Source organism: Mauremys reevesii, linkage group 6, assembly GCF_016161935.1.
Source record: "Mauremys reevesii isolate NIE-2019 linkage group 6, ASM1616193v1, whole genome shotgun sequence".
Taxonomy (NCBI): domain Eukaryota; kingdom Metazoa; phylum Chordata; order Testudines; family Geoemydidae; genus Mauremys; species Mauremys reevesii.
Genome location: NC_052628.1, coordinates 5,866,873 through 5,883,426, shown reverse-complemented (window position 1 = coordinate 5,883,426; position 16,554 = coordinate 5,866,873). Strand labels below are relative to the sequence as shown.

Below are 16,554 nucleotides of genomic sequence, written 5' to 3'. Positions count from 1 at the left end.
TTCCAAAGACGTCTCTGCATTGACATTTTTACATCCCAATGGATTCTTGCGATTAAGTGAAACACATTTTTAACAGAGCTGAGATACCCATTTCTGAAGTGTGAGCTCAGTCCTTGCTCATCCCTGGAGCTGCTCCAGACACTCAGGTGGCAATTGCTGGAAATCAGGTTCCCTGTTCATTGCTGGGGCGGGGTTCCCCCTCCTATTGCGAGTATAGACCCAAACCAATAATATTAGAGATCTTCCCCACCACACACATGACATAAACTCACCACAGGGCCTGGCAAAGTTGTGGTGGCCATTTACCAGCTACCTTGTGTTTTACCCCAGCAATGAAAAACAAATGATATTTAAATCGCTCATTAAAAAAAAGCCTTCTCCCATAGTGAGTTCAGGCACAGAATTTTTCAAGGCTGTCCCACCCTTACTAAAAGCACTACAGCAATAATGTGATCACTGCTGTGATCTTTAAGGCCTGATTCATTGCCCAGTTAAGCCAACAGACATCATGTCATTGAGTTCAGTGAGTTTTGGATCAGGTCATCAGATGATGGCTGTAGAATTCTGTAAAAAAAAACAAAACCTTTTTTAAAAGGCTGCATTCCCCCCCAAAAGAAAGAGACTAAGCTATTCCTGATTTTTAAGCACTGTCAAACAGAGTGGGCCAGATTGTTTTGTAGCCCATGCAAACCATGGGCTGTAAGTCAGCTAAAATTTAACTCAGGTTGCTGGATAAAACTTTTTTTTCACCCGTCTCTGAGGAAGCGCTCCACTCATTTTCAAACTTTGCATTTCATTGTTGTCTGTGAAATACAATAAGTATGTGCTTTTCATGCTTTGTTTTCTCCTCTGTGCTTCCTCCTTGCGTGTCACACGTTGCTGTTTCATAGCGGACTGTATGTTGGGGTGGGAGGAAGCTGGGGGGGAAAAGCCTTTTTTTCCCCCTTTTTCTTCAAATGTTTTGGAAATTAGCTTTTGGGGAGTAAATTCTTGAAATGTCTGTAACATTCCAAACAGGGTTCCTATTATATGATGGAGGTTGCCTGTGCTAGCAGGGAACTAGACTCTATAACCAGGAGGGCCCTTCCATTTCTGTAGTCAAATCTAGGGATTTTAATTTCTTTTGGTTTGGCTTTAGAGCCTTTTATCAGAGGGGTAGCCATGTTAGTCTGGATCTGTAAAAGCAGCATAGAGTCCTGTGGCACCTTATAGACTAACAGACGTATTGGAGCATGAGCTTTCGTGGGTGAATAGCCACTTCGTCAGATGCATGCTCATGCTCCAATACGTCTGTTAATCTATAAGGTGCCACAGGACTCTTTGCTGCTTTTAGAGCCTTTGTAATTGAGCATCCTTGAGATTTATTTTTTTTAAGTTCCTCTTTTGAAAGTTTGGTGACACCACGCTTGTATGTGGTACCTTTCCTCTCTCAAGACTGCTCAACTTAATTATATTGTGGTCACTGTTACATAGGCACTCCACTGTGGTGACTTCTTGAACCAACTCCTGTGTGTAACTGAGAACTAAACTGAGGAGAATCTCTCCACCCGTGTGCACTAGAATTTGCTGGTCTGAATAGCAACCATTGAAGGTGTCAGTATATGTTGGGCCAGATCATCAACGAGTATAAATCAGCCCTTAATGGAGCTATGCTGATTTACACCAGCTGATTACCTGGCCCGGTGTATTTCTAAACCTTTCCTGTTGCATCATTTGACCCGTTTATATGCAGGTAGTTGAAGTCACACATGGTTATGCGTTAGTATACCTTATTGCCTGTCTGATTTCTGTCAACATGCATGATACATCCTTTGGTGGATTGGAGACTGGTAATGTAACCCCACTGGCTTGTTTGTTCTTTATAAATTGGGTTGTGTGTTTAGATTAGATAGATAGATAGATAGATAGATAGATAGATAGATAGATAGATAGATAGATAGATCCCTGAACATAAACCATTATTCTAAAGTTTAAAAAGTTCTTAGCACTAAAATCCTGAAACAAAGGCTGGGAGCATCTCCATGTGGAAGATTTCAGAGGGATTTTATCTCTGTTTCCTTTTATTAAAATAGCACCGAACGCCTTTACAACATGTAGCTGTTGTAAACAATGTCCCTTTACCTTCACCAATTAATTTGACCAGGAATAGGGGAGACGTAAGGCCACTCACCAAATAAGCTTGCCTGTCTTCTCTGGGGTCAGTGTGAAGGAGAATGGGAGGGGGGATATTTATTTTGATTGCTTTGTTACACATTAGAATAAGTGCTATTTGCAGTGACAAAGGAGAAGACTAATCTGGTTGACTGTGCGTCTGTTAAGCACACGAAAGACAGTGATGATGCATGTCCCCCTGCTGAACCCCGGGGTGAGCCAGGCATTTACTCTCCATCTAAACAATCAGGAACAAAATGAGTTGTGTGCCTTTATTATTATTTTTACCTGAGATAGCAGAAAGGAAGCGATAGCAACACCATGATGCCACCTCGAATGCAGGCAACAAAGCTGCCGCCGAACGAGCACCAACTGAGTATGGTCACGACCGGAGGCAAGGCATCCGTGTTTGTTTGTGTTGTGTTCCACAGAGTGGCAGGGATCCGTTCCCTATCAGAATAATCCAATTGACCAAAATGATTCATATTAGCGAGCCCATCTGTCTGAGGCCAGAGCAGAACCCCGGTGTTAGTTTAATAAATGACGTTCATTAAACGCAGCTGAAAATATAATCTGCAGAGACTGATGGGGTGAACAGAGCAAAGAATGAGCAAAAGGAGTTAGCAATTATCAGATGTCATTTGTTCTCCTGGTACAGTGGAATTGGGGCTTGTTTGCTGAAATCTTAATTTCATTTAGCTGAGGCGGAATCCATCAGAGAGGCACAGGCTGCCGCTCTGACTGCTGTTTCTCAGGCCCCAGTGGAGAACAGGGCATTTTTCTTTTTTCTAATTTCAGAAAGATGACCTCCAGGTTAGGATGGACAGAAGAGGGCTGTTTGAAGATGCAAGCTACATCTTCACTGCAGAGTCAACCCAGGCGCTTAGCCAGGTTTTAGCCCAGACCCCCTCCCGTCCACGCACAAAAACCTGTGACTTGAGATTAGAGATGCCTTAAACCCTGGCTAGCTTATCAGGCTGGAGATATGGGTTAGAACCCAGGCTCTGCTTTCACACGGGCAAGAACTTACCCATTTTGCAGTGAGAACACAGGCTAAATCACTCAGTCTTCCAACGCCTTCCCACAGTTCCCCCCACTCGATGGACAAGTTCGCTCACAATTGAGAGCATTGACTGGGAAAGAAGCCTAGAGCGTCTCAGCATGAAAAACTGTGGGATATGCCCCCAAATACACATGGAGGAGAGCAGAAATAGTGAGGACACAGTAATGCAGGTAGGGCTTTGCTGGAGGGACAGTCACTCCCAGGCTAGGCTACCCCAGGTGCCAGACCCATGACTAACAATGCAGGGGAGCCATATCCTCACAACCGTGAAATCCAGACAAAGATCCCAAGATCTGGACAGATGGATTAAATGAATGGTCTCTCTGCCACTAAAAATCTGCTTAGCAACGTTGCATGTGCTAAAGCACAGATAGCAGGGCCAATGCATTATCATGGAGACTCTAGTCCGCTCCTGCAGCTCAGTAACCAGCCTTCATGGGTAGGTAGAACCTGATTCCTTGTCAATCGTTTACATCAATGCAAAGTGGGTGTGAAAGGCTCCCATTCTGACTTGGTCATGTTGCAGATGCACTTGCATTGGTCCAAACTCTGAGCAGGACAATGGCTACTCCAGCCTATAATGTTCACCATTCAGGTGGCATCAGAAGTTATTTATCCTCTCAGCACCTTGGCCCTCCCTCTTTACCTCTCCGGGATACCTGTGCACAGCAGGATTCCGATTTGCACACAGAGCTTGGGGTGCAAATCCTTGACCTCGTCTCAGCTGTGGGTCAAGGGACAAGTTTTCGGCCCTTTTCTGGGTCATGAACCCAAACAGATTGAGAGCCATTTCTCTAAGCAAGTGGAGAGATGGAGGCAGCTGAAGCTGTCGGGCCGGCCCTGAAGGAAGGTGGTGCATATTTGGCAAGTAACTTAACATTCTCGCCCATAACCTTTCTCTGAAATGGCGAAACCCGATGCTCTTAGCGGAGACCAACGCCTCACCCACTGCTGGCCAGCTGGAGGTGAGCTTTCCAGGAGGACGGATGGGCCACACTTGAGCATGCCCATAGCTCTTTGAATGTTCTTCGGTGTGTTCTAGAGAAGTGCAGTGCAGGCTTTTATAGAGGAAGGAGGAGCCGATGACTGCCTTGCGGTAGGTCTAGCAATGGAGCAAATAAGCTTGTACGCCATCAGTGAGGCTCTTTGTTCTGCAGCTTGTCCCTGTAACAGTAGCAGGAGAGCACTCCCAAATTCCCCAGGAATGGCTGAGGAGCCTTGCAGGCGCAAGCCCTTTCCAAGACCAGTCAGTTCTCTGACACAAGCGGTTCCTGTCTGAGTGTAGATGAAATTCGTTGTGGTGACAAAGAAGTAAAATTGTACCTCTGTACAGTTACTGTGGGACTTCATCCGCAGTAGCCGATAAGCTCACAGACCCATGGAGTGATTTCACTCTCTGGGAACTTCACTAGACAGTGAAAGTGCATGAGAAGCACACAACCACCAGCCTTGGGAAAACACATAGTCCGCGGCTCACGGGATAAGTATAGAGTTAGGCCCAGATCCTCTTTGGGTGCCTAATGCCCATTGAAATCAATGGGTGTTAGGTGCCTACCTAGCTTTACAACTCTAGTTTCTTTCGGCCTCAAAATAGTAGCACCGTCATACCTCACTGGTGGGGCTTTGGGGTTTTGTTTTCTTGTGTTTTTAACCCCAAAATGAATACCGCTTAGTAATTAACAGGACTGTGAATGCTTAATGAGCCATCTCACGCTTTCATCAATTTGAAATATTTGGGGCACTAATTTTCACCTTACTGCTTGTAGCTGGAGGTGCCTTCCGGTCTTAGAGCAATTAAAATGAAGAAGGAAATATTTTTAGGTAATTGCACTGCGCCCCTTGAAGGTAAATTGAAGCTGCAGGCAGAAAAATAAAATATCAGATGCCGTAATGGGGTGTTGCAAGCAGGTGCATATTCCTGGCTCTGTGATGGTTCGGGGGGGGAGGGAGGGGACTGCTCAACTGACCAAACCTGGATAGCTCAGGTTTGGGTGCTCAGGAAGTCCCCATGTCCTGGGAAAGATTCCCTTGTGTCTCACAGACAAGAGAGTCTGTGTGTACTGGACTGGGCTGATAGGGCAGGTAACTAGGCATTATGTGGTCCGTTCCTAGCCCTGCCACTGGCCGATCTTGGCAAAGTCACTCAGATGACAGTCCATTGTTCCCTGTTCAGAGAGTCCTGGATGAGTGAAGAGCAAAGTGTCACCCCCAAGGAAGGCAAGGCCATTATTAATGGGCCTGTTCCTGCTCCCTGACTCCAGCGCTAGCAGGACTGGGTCCATTTGTGCCCCGTTGAAGTCAATGGGAGTTTTGACATTCACATGGGAAGAGGCTTGGTCCCATACCTGCTCCCATTGGAGTCAATGGAATCCCTTCCCTCTGCACTCAACCCTACCGTCCCTCAGCCCCAGGGCAGAGGCCCTGTAAAGCCCCGAGTCCGCAAGGACGGCCCAGGCAAAAGGCCATTGTGCATGGATACTGCATAGGAGAGCTTGGGAGGAGAGGCACAAGGTCGGGGGCAGCTGTGTAGGTTTAAGGCAGGAACTGCAGACAAAGCTGCTGCTCTTCTTCATTGTGGACTTGGCCATCCAACGCTGTGCGTAGACCCACCAGCAACACCCATGACACGTCCACATGTCCCTTCCACTACCTCAGCAGTGTGAGCCACACAGATCTCCTCCCCTGCAAGCTTGGCGGATGGGGGTCCCCTTGTGTAAATCACTTCCCCTGTCACGCCTGGCAAGCTGCTTTGGGCCATTGTATTCCATGTAACTGAACGAGCGCCAGAGTGCCCCAGCTCGTCCATGGACCACACCCGTGGCCACACACCCCTAGCTGGGGTTCCTGCGGTCAGCGAACGGATCTGTATCAAGTGCCTTGAAATCCTCGGAGTGGTAAAGCTGGGGGTTGCGGCATCTCTGCCTCTCCCTTAGCAACGACAATAGACTATTAAAGCATCAGGATTTGCAGCATTTCGTGTCAATCCAGAACAAACAAATCGAGAGCAGGTGCTGAGCCGCACGTCCAGCTTCCCAATTAGAACTGCTTTCCAAGCGTGTGCAGCTTTTTTAAATTAAAATGTTGTCATGGTGCTTGGGAGCTAATGAACTCCCCGATGCCACCTTGATCTACCACCCCGGCATAATAAAGAACCCTTATTAGGTGTGGCAGAGCAGCTTCTACATTTCATCTCCTGCCTAGCACTCAGCAGCCATGAAGGGAGGCGTTGCTCTGGGACCAAATGCTCTGTTTGCCGTGAGACACAAAAGCAGGACCCTTTCTACCCGTCCCCGCCAGGCTACCCGGGGGGACGTTCAAGATCTGTGTCACTTTGCAAAAAGAGGAGCTGTCCCAGCCCACATGACTAAGGCTGGGTGAGGCCAGCTGCTGAGTGCTGCCTGCTTCCCAGTCCCTCCAGTACCATTCACCTAGGCAGTCCAGGCAGCCGCTGCACTGCCTTTTGCCTGTACGGTCACTGCTGACATGCTGGCGCATGCAATTGCGACAGTCTCTGTGGGCCATGCGTAAGTAGCATCTGTGGGGCACTTGGGGAAACCATGAGTGAGGAAACATGCACTGCCTTCCACACCGACTGATTTTGCATGAGATGAGGAATGCTGGCTGTGGGCCGGGACGTTGTTCCCACTGCTGGGCTGTTCCACAGGGGAGTGACTGGGGTACGTGGCACTCCTAAGCACCTGCTTCCTCATCTGGCAGTGCCCCCCCGTGGCATGACACTCATACATTGGACAGGCCTGTCGGGCCTGCATGGAGCTTAGCTGAGGGCTCTCACAGCCAGCCTTCTTCAGCCTGTCCTGGCTCTGCATTCAGGAGACTGTAGCCCTATTGGGGGAGGGTGTACATAGATAATTTGCATACATGTGCATATAAATGTACACACACACACACCATCTTTACTGTAGCCTTGTCCTTAATTTGTTAAAAATGAATCTTATGTCCAAAAAAACACTATTGTGTTTTTAAATAACAAAGCTCTCACCTTGCACACAAGACCAGGTGAGGCGCTAACATCCATTATTGTCGGGTGGAAATGGCCAGTCGCCATGAAATGGTGACCCAGGACTTAACACTGGGATTGGGACCCCTCTGCCACACCGGCCTACCCCCAATCAGACACACCTGCTCTGGCCCACGCTGTGCTATGGCCATTCAAGAGCTTGTGGCAAGCGTGTAACACCTCAGCTGCTTTGCTGGTGGCAAGCCAGGGAGTAGAGCACAGCTAGCCTGGTCAAGGCGAGGTTGGGGGATGGGAGGGTGACGATAGGGCACCAGCACTAGAAAGAAACAGCCCGGGAGAGCGAAATTGCTACAGGAAATCAGAGAAAAGACTCAGCCCAGGTGAGGACTCAGCCCAGGTGAGATTCTCCCAGCGCAGAGGGCATGCACCATGTCAGTGGGAAACTGGACTTTTAAACCCCCTTTCTGCCCCACCCCCCACCCCCGCCCTGCTGCCCCTGTGATCTGCTGCAGAAACACCCACTCGGATCTCAAGTCTACCCTAGCCATCACCTCTCTCTGGGCAGGGACCTACCCTCCAATGACAGTGCTGTGCCAGGGCCCATCCAGCTCTTCCAAAGCAGCACATATGTATTCAAGGATATCAAGGAAGCATGTAAAACACTAACGGGGTCTAAATGCTCCTTGAGCCCTCATACCAGAAGTTGTCCGTCATTCCTATGGGAATCCTGATCGGTTCTAGTCCTTCCAACCCTCCTGTAGGGTTGGGTCCCCCCAGGACCAAAGGTAAGGGCCATTTGCTGTATCAAAAGGAAGCTGTGGTAACTCCTTCATGGAGTAGAACTCAACCCCCTAACCCACAATGCTACACAGAACATTCCCACATACAGTACAACGTGGCCTCCAAAGATACCGCCTGGGGTTGGAATCGCTGTCACACCGTCTTGTGCTGGGCATGAATTTCACCTAATAGTGCGGCTGTGGGCAATAAAGCGTAGCCAGTGGCCACCCTCGAAAGTTCGCCAGTCGTGCCTTTAATGTGCTGTGTCCTCTCCCGCAGCAGAGTCCAGGCAATACCGGGGGGAAGCTGCCATAACAAAGAGACCTGGAAATGTTTTTAGGGTCACCGCTGTAATCACGCACAGTCCAGCTGTGGCTCAGGGCCCTGATTAAAGACATCCTCGTAACTAGGGACTCAACAGTCGATGAGAATATTGCCAAAGGGCTGCTGTAAAAGACTTCACAGTAGAGGCTTGGCAGGTGTGAGATTACAGGGCATCGTTGGCCTTAGCCTGTTCCATGGAGGCACACTCCGGCTCGGCGTTCTAGCGCTCAGAGATGCGTTGCACCATCACTCCTTGTAGCCAGTCTCCAAGGACGCAAGGCTTTTTAACTATGTCTCACAAGTCCCAAAGGCCCCATTTCCGTATCAGGCTGTATCCCTGTCTTCATAACCCTAACATCTTTATTCATGAATGGGATGGCTGATCTCTGAGCCATACCCAATGCTTCTATCTGCTCCCAGAGAAGTGAACTGCTTATTAAATAGATTTGGTTGATTTTTATTTGAATGCATTTGTTTGTTTTTTCAGTGAGTTTTAATCATTTATACATGTATAGGTGTGTGTATACATATATATGTATAGGTATGTGTATATATATATATGTATATATTTGTTGTCACATTCACAATGTCTGAAATTTTAGTCTAAAGGCAGAGGTACTGTGCTTGCCATTCCAAAGTTGACACACAGTTGCTGCCTATTCCATGCATTAGGGTAGGTTGGTGAGGTCATGTGGGGCCCAGGTTACTAGAGAGACAACATGGGAGAGGTACTAGCTTTTAGTGGCTCAACTTCTGTTGGTAAACGAGACAAGCTTTTGAGCATACACAGAGCTTGTCTTCGGGTCTGGCACTCCGCGTACCTATCCCAGACCTGAAGAAGCACCATGTATAAGCTCGAATGCTTGGCTCTTTCACCAACAGACACTGGGCCAATAAAAGATATTACCTCACCCACCAGGTCTCGCTGTGTATCAGGGGAAACTTCTCAGCTAACATGCTGGACTAGAGTAGCCCTGCAAAGAGGGCAGGCCAATCCCAGGCGTTGACCGGCTTCTCAGAGTCCTGATCCAGCCTCTGCTGCTGCGTGTGGGGTGTGTTGGGTCAGCCTTTCCCCTCTGCTCCAGCTTAGCCACAAGGGTATGTCTTCACTACCCGCCGGGTCGGCAGGCAGCGATCGATCCAGCGGGGATCAATTTATCGTGTCTAGTCTAGACACAATAAATTGACCCCCGAGCGCTCTCCTGGCGACTCCTGTACTCCAGGACTGCGAGAGGCGCAGGCGATGGGGGAGCGGCAGCAGTCGACTCACCGCAGTGAAGACACCACAGTAAGTCGATCTAAGTACGTTGACTTCAGCTACGTTATTCACGGAGCTGAAGTTGCGTAAGTTAGATCGATCCTCCCTCCTCCCCAGTGTAGACCAGGGCTAAGCCTCAGTTCAGCACCCCTGACCTTGCAGTACCTGCTCTCCCCTACTGGTGTTACTCACAATACAGGTGCAACCCCTAAGAGATATGGTGCCTCCTTACAGCTTTCTATTCTGCTGCACGTCTATCAGAATTCACCAGCTGGCCCAGTGCGACTAGCGCTGACTTTTCAATGGTGACTATGGAGCGTGAGATCCAGCAGCCATACTACAATCCTCTCAGGGTGAGGTCTCATGCACCAGCACTAACGGGAGGTTTATTATAGTGCTACACTCTCTTTCTGTAGCAGAAACAGAGCTGAAACACAATCCTGTCTGGGTGCACACATTCACCTCTGTACCAGGCATCATCCAAACACAAGTTCAGATTCAAATTTTGAGGATGCAAGATCCAGGGGTTTGGTCGGCCGATGGTAGAGACACAGACTAGGTAAATCCAGTGTAACAGCAGCAGTCCATGCAGTTACTCCAGATTTACCTTGCTGTAAAAGAGAGCAAAGTCCGGCTGCTGGAGCCAAATCCAGAGTTCGGATCCTGGGTTTTGTTCAGGGCTATCTCTCTGCTGGATAACAAATCCTGCCCCTGGCTAGCGCACACAGTTTGACTTTGAACAAAAGCCAATGGAAAGAAGCCTCTCTGGCCTGCTTGCATGACTTCAGAACTAGAGTCTAACACAATGTCCTTGTGACAAACCAATGTGCAGTGAAATTTCAGTGATGTGCAGTGACTTTTCAGGACTAGGCATGCTGGTGAGAAATCAACCCGCCGATGGGCTGGGAAGCAAACACCTGAAGTACAGTAGTTCTAGCTGTTGGCTGAGCCCAGTACTTTATGTTTCATTGTGTGCAGTGACTTTTAGGGCCTTGATCCTTGCAGTGCTCATTCAGGCAAAACTCCCAGAGCAAGTTAAAGGCAGTTTTGCCTGGTGAGGACTGCACGGTCAGGAGGATATGGGCAGTCCAGGAGCATTTTGCCTGAGGGAGGATGGGGGATCAGGCCTGTAGGTAGAATTTTGGATTTTTTTAGGCCATATCAAAACAACAGGGAAGTAAATTCACATACCACACCAGCTGGGCTGCTGTTCTGAGCGTCTCATCCTACGAGCCTTTAAAGGGACAGACACTAGTTACTTTTTCTCAATAACCAAAGCAGTGCCTCTTCTTTTACTCCAGCACTCCTTCAGCTTTTCAGATGCAAACAGAGCAGCTGAGAACCTGATCCAGAGCCCATTGAAGTCAACAGAAAGGCTCCAATGTTCTTTGAATCAACCCCTTACTGAAGAGCCACCTCCCAGGAGTTTGCGGGGAGGGGTGGCATGGGGAAAGAACAAAACCACTGCGGTTGGCAGCAAATGTATTTTCCAGACGCAAACCGATCTGTGTGTGCTCTCATCCATTCAGTGCATGCTCTCCTCAGCAGCCACTGCATAACATTTTGTTACTGTTCACTGTTGTTCATGTGTCCACATAAACTGTGTGTAGTATGTCTTTGTCCCCTGCTAGGCCTCCGCCATGATGTTTTTTTTCTCTTTCGTTCGTTTCATTTTCCTTCTTCTTTCGTTTTTATTGTTTAATTGCAAGTATTTTCACTAGAGCTTTTTGACTGATGCTGTTTGGTACTTTTTATTATTATTACTATTATTATTTTTATATATATCTTCTTCCCCCACCTTTCCCTTTTTCCACACTATATATAAATATATATATATATAAAAAAAATCTTTTCTTCTTTTGTCATTCAATCAAATTCCAACAAAACCAACCAAGAGCCAGTCAAATCCACCACAGTCTCGAGCTGAGCTAGGAAAAAAGTTCACGTAATGACATGAAAGTGGAGAATACAGTCCCCCAGTCCGTAAGTTCAAATCAACTCGAAGTTGAAAGTGTGACATGATGGCGTCATGTAACAAGCTAAGAATTGGTTGCATGACATGCCGTCAAGTTTCGTGCAGGTGCCGTGATTGAAGCATTTTTCTTGGATGTTGTATCAGTTGATGATTGGCCAGTCATGATCACATGTGCCTTTTTTGACTTTGTGCTGCCACAATTTTTTGCTGTGCTCATTTTCGTTTTGTTTGGTGCTTGCAGTGGTTTCTTTATTTGTCGTTTAATTTCTCGTCAGCGTTTTATGCTTCTTTAGATGTCACATAGAAGGGAAAAAAAAGATGGATTCCTAATTCTTTAGAAAATGGGATTGTTATAACTGTACAAATATTTTACAAAAAAAATGAAAATAGAAAATGCGTGGTTGATTTTTTTGCACTTGAAAAATATTGTGATTTTATTTATTTTTTTCCGGAGAATTGGGGGCCTTTTTCAATTGATGCTTTTTTTTTTCCCTTAGGATATTTCAAATCACTCTCCAAAATTAAAAAAAAAGGAATAATAGTAACAGTAGTTTAAAAACTATACCTATCCAAACAAAACGCAACCCAGAGAAAAGCCTGCGGCCTCTTGTGTGCCTTTTCAAGAATTCCTAATTCTAAGGTTCCACATTACAGCCACTCCTGACAAATTATTTGTTTGGGGTAAGGGAGGGATTGTTTTGAGGGGAAAAAAATAATCCTGATCAAAAAGCAAAATGCATCTTTTTGTTTACAACTGAAAAAGGGTCCTTGACGAGTGTTTTTTTATTTTTTTTATTCTATTATTCTTATTATTTTTGGTGTTGTAATTGTTTAGACTGCTGTGTACGGTTTGCTGTTTGTTGAACCAACAGTGTGAAAAACCTGCCAGCATGGATTGATATTCCGCATGACACTTTTCCACCAGAGTGGACCTTTTGCAGTTTCTAAGTTTCTTGATGTAATAAATCACCGAGTGTATAAGAAGAACCTGCTTGCTAGAAAGAGATAAGAGCTAATCCGTAATGATTAAGCATCCTACTTAAATGTCAAGTCGAGTCGGATCATGATTAAATTTTTTTAAATAACTTTTTTATTTAAGAAATGTTAGCTTTACTAGTTTTTTCAAAAAGTTCATTCCAACTGATTTTTTTTCTTTTACCTCCCATGAATTGCCTGTTCAAAGTGTTACTTTCTGACATTCACAAAGGAATATACATTAATGGCAACTATTTCTCCACGGAAAGTCCATATATCGTCCTATACAGCACACGGTTAAAATTTAGAGCAATTTTTCCTAGAGGCTTCACACGCTAGAAAGTCCAGCCAAGCAAGATTGTGATCTGGCTTTTTCTTTTAAGTGCCACTTTACAAAGTATATATCTGCACATAGATATAGATGTGAGTATATATATTTATATGGATATAGATCACTATTATTAAAAATGCAGAAGGAGCCATTGTATTTTTCTTTATCATGATCTTGACTGCCTGGCTCGCTTTGGGTCTGAGCCAATTCCCAGTGAAGTCCATGAGAATTTTGCATTGACTTTAGTGGGAGCACACCTCAAAAACCAACTCCAGAGCAAGAGTTCAGTTCTGTTTCCATTGACTCTGAGAACAAAACACATTCACTTTCAACGGGAGCAGGTCTAGGCCCAAAAGAACAGGCTTTTTTATGTGTTTATTTTTTTTAAAAAAGGGCCTTTTTTATTCGTTTACTTCGCCTTTTTAGTTTAATTTGCAATGATCTTCTTCATTTTTTTAGGGCAGCAGCTGAATGGGCCACACTTAGAAAAATATATATATATATATTTTAAAAAAACAGGAACTGTTGGATTACACCTTTGACATATCAGCAAATATCAATCAAGCTGAAGACTTCAGACTTATTCTCTCTTTGATTGTTTAGACTGTAACATTTCTTCAAGAAAAGTATCATGTCTGCTGACTTCGAAGGACACGGGCTGGAAACAAACAAAAATTAATAAATAAATCAAAACAGGAACAAGATCAACCAGGATTTCTGAAGAGACATTGATATCACCACAGCGGCTTTTCTCCAAACAGGAAATGCAAACCTGGATACGGACAAAGGAGTGCCTGTTTGCCACCAAGGATGCGGCTACCATGCTGACCCCATGGTAATGGTCACTGAGCATCTTTATCTGTCATTCCTTAGCTATATAGGGACCAAAGGACAAAACTTTTTATCGCAGACTTGTAGCTGTATGTAAAATATGGAAGTTCTTTGCTTTTCTCTGAGCTGTTCCTAAAACAGTTTTTGAGAGCAATTATATGAAATATGTAAAAATTAAAAAAAAATGCTTAAATGCTTTTAAAATGGCAAGATAATAGTTCTTTGATACTTTGGGAGGTTCTTTGGTTATACATTAATTAGAATCTATGAAACTTTCATATGGTTTTCTGTATAATACGTAAGGATCGCGCTGCTCAAAGCAGGTAAGATGATGTCTGTGAAAAGCAAAAAAAAGTAAAGGAAATAAATAAAAAGGCATAGCCAAGAGAAAAGAAAGATGGTTGACAGTAAAAAAACAAAAACAAAAAAGGTTTGTAAATGCTTCTAACTCTCCCTGTTTAAAATCCTAATAGTTGTACAGAATTTAAAAAAAGAAAAAACCTTTAAAATACCTATATAATAGAAAAAAAATTAGACAACAAAAAGCAAAAAAAAAATACTACATAGAGGTTAGCGTTAATGCTAAAAACAAAGATGTTGTAGAATTGTAATTTTTGTAGAGTTTAGACTGAGCATAAATTCCTACTCTCTGCCAATTGCTGTTGGATGCTGTTATTTATCGAGGAGAAAAAGAAGAGAAATGGCTATTTTGGCAGCTTTTTTAACTGCAAGCATTCCAGCTATTAACAAAAATAAACAAACGAAACTCGATTCTTGTAGACAATGCAAACGGGAAACAAAACAGCTGTCTTTTTATCAGATGTAGTTCTAACTTGAACAACAAAACACAGCTATACGCTTCATGTCTTCATGATCTGCTGTCCGCAAATTCCCATCATCCTATGCTTCAGTAGCTTCCATATTTGCTCTAGAAACCTTCAGAGCAAGGGGTTAGCCTAGAACCTTAATCTTAAAAAAGAAAAATAATATAAAAAAAAATAAAAATAAAAAATAACATAAAAAAACAATCTCTTTGAAGAATTTCTGAAACTGTTTACAAGGAATTTTGAAAAACAGGGGGATGTTTAAAAAAAAAGATGCTGGCTCTGTTTTTCTGTAAATAAATTTGCATATTTTGTAGGACTTTTAATTGTAATGATAGAGAAAAAAACAAGGAAAACTATTTAATGAAAGCACGATATTTATCTTTGGTAAATGACTTTAGAGCAGTTAAAAAATAAGACATTGCTTTAAAAAACTGAATCAGAAAAAACAATGAATTATTTAAAAACACATATATTTTAAAGTATATCATATTTATTATAATTTATTTCCACTGTATTCAGACTTGATTTGCATCATTCTCGCTCGTTTTAGTTGAACTAAGAAGAGTGTGATGATTATTTCTGATTCTTCATTTGAATCTTACTTTGTTTTAATTGGTTTTGGGTTGGTTTTTGTTTGTTTTTTAAATAACAATGTTATTGTTATCTTGGCTTTTTTTTAACACCTTATTGGGTCTGATCTTACTGCCCTTACTCTGGCAAAACTCCCATTGGGTGACAGCGGGTGTTTCATCTGAGTAAGGACAGCAGAAACGAGCCCACAGCCAGGACGTACAGATGTGTAATGCAGCTGCAGTTCCATACAACTGCTCTTTCACTCTCAATTCCCTAAAACTCCTTGTAATCTTCTGTAATTATTGAATGACGCTTTCCAGCTTAGCCCTAAATAAAGCACAGTTTAAAAAAAAAGCCATGTTCTTTACTTCTTGATGGCTTTCCTTAATGTGTTTGCTTTGAGAACAAAATGAATCTATTTCGACTTTTTCATTAATATACATTGTTTGAGTATCAGAACAAATCCCTTTGTTATATAAAACATATCTCATTGGGTTGAATTAATGACATGGTTTCATTTAATGTCTGCTTGATATTCCACAGTGGTTTACCTTAAACCTGGTAGGTTAGAACATCAAATAATGGTACATACAAATTAGAGGCATCGCCGTTCCTATTTGAAGCCTGTTGTTTGATTCACACTTATGGTTTTTTCATGCTGATGAGGACAGGGGCTAAAGCTCAGGACTTTGCTCCTTTTGCTGCCTTGGGATAACGGTGTGAAACTTACCAGGCTCTGGGAATGAGGCTCAGTTTTTCTCAGAGCAGCCCTCACGTCTCTGCTTTTGAATGATTTTTAATGCTAGTTGCAGACCAGCACACGGCAGAGTCTCGGGAAATCTGCATTCTTTTCCCGGCTCTCCCAGCGGCCTGTGGAGTTGGACAAGTTGCACCCTGATGGCTCCATTTATAAATGGGACTCGTGCGGCTTACCCAGGCTTTGTGCTCTATGGCGGCAATGAGAATGTGTAAGTAGAAAGTGGTGTTTTTCGCCACTAATAGCTATTGATGGGGTCCAGTTATTTACAGGAAAGAAACAAATGAAACTGGAGGGAGATGAGAGATCTATTCAGGGATGTGGAAAGGGTTGGTTATTTTCTCCTCAGATGAAGATGAATGCACAGCACATTAGAACACACACAGGTTCCAGCTCTGCCTCCTGGTGCAGAGGACTTGCTACGACAGGCTGGGTCGGGGTAATGAGCTATGAAGCCTTTCACCACCCTGATCACTGGCGCAAAACCAATTCAGGTGGGAAGTACGTGGGTGGGACTCAGTCTCTAGTGAGACAGTGGCTGCATTAGAGAGCCCATCAGTGCAACCGGCAAGCCTGACACAGAGAGAGAGAGAGAAGATCCCAGCCTGGGCTCAATGGTATAAGTCCTTGTGTGATGGCCTCCAGAGCCAAGGCTCTGCAACTGAGGCGGTGACAATTCATATCCTCTGTGGCTCGGCTCAGAGTGGGACCTGTAAGACACACTCACCAG

General features: G+C 44.5%; 1 protein-coding gene across 10 annotated transcripts in view; it reads left to right on the top strand.

The window, feature by feature from the left end:
- CELF4 (CUGBP Elav-like family member 4) overlaps nucleotides 1-14,938 on the top strand; it is an 861,314-nt gene extending 846,376 nt beyond the window's left edge. For 9 of the 10 annotated variants that reach the window (XM_039544851.1, XM_039544847.1, XM_039544850.1 and 6 more), the window contains exon 13: nucleotides 13,296-14,938. The gene's annotated coding sequence lies outside the window, so the exon portion shown is untranslated. The remainder of the gene's footprint in view (nucleotides 1-13,295) is intronic. The other variant, XM_039544842.1, reaches the window with a different exon arrangement.
- The last annotated feature ends 1,616 nt before the right edge of the window (nucleotides 14,939-16,554 follow it).